We start from the raw sequence: 412 nt of genomic DNA on the forward strand, positions 1-412 counted from the left end.
TGTGCCTTAAACACAAGGTAGTCCCCATTCAATTGAAGGACTAATTCACCTCTGTTGACATCTATCATAGCTCCTGCTGTGGCTATGAAAGGTCTTCCAAGGATGATGCATTCATCCTCTTCCTTCCTAGTGTCTAAGATTATGAAATCAGCAGGGATGTAAAAGCCTTCAACCTTCACTAACACGTCCTCTACTAATCCATAAGCTTGTCTTATTGACTTGTTTGCTATCTGTAGTGAGAATATGGCAGGCTGTACCTCAATGATCCCCGCTTCTCCATTACAGAGAGTGGCATAAGATTTATGCCTGACCCTAGGTTACACAGAGCCTTCTCAAAGGTCATGGTGCCCATGGTACAAAGCCTTTTCAAAGGTCATGTTGCCTATGGTACAAGGTATTAAGAACTTGCCAG

The sequence above is a fragment of the Arachis duranensis genome, unplaced genomic scaffold (genome assembly GCF_000817695.3).
Source record: "Arachis duranensis cultivar V14167 unplaced genomic scaffold, aradu.V14167.gnm2.J7QH unplaced_Scaffold_354584, whole genome shotgun sequence".
NCBI classification, from domain to species: Eukaryota; Viridiplantae; Streptophyta; class Magnoliopsida; order Fabales; family Fabaceae; genus Arachis; species Arachis duranensis.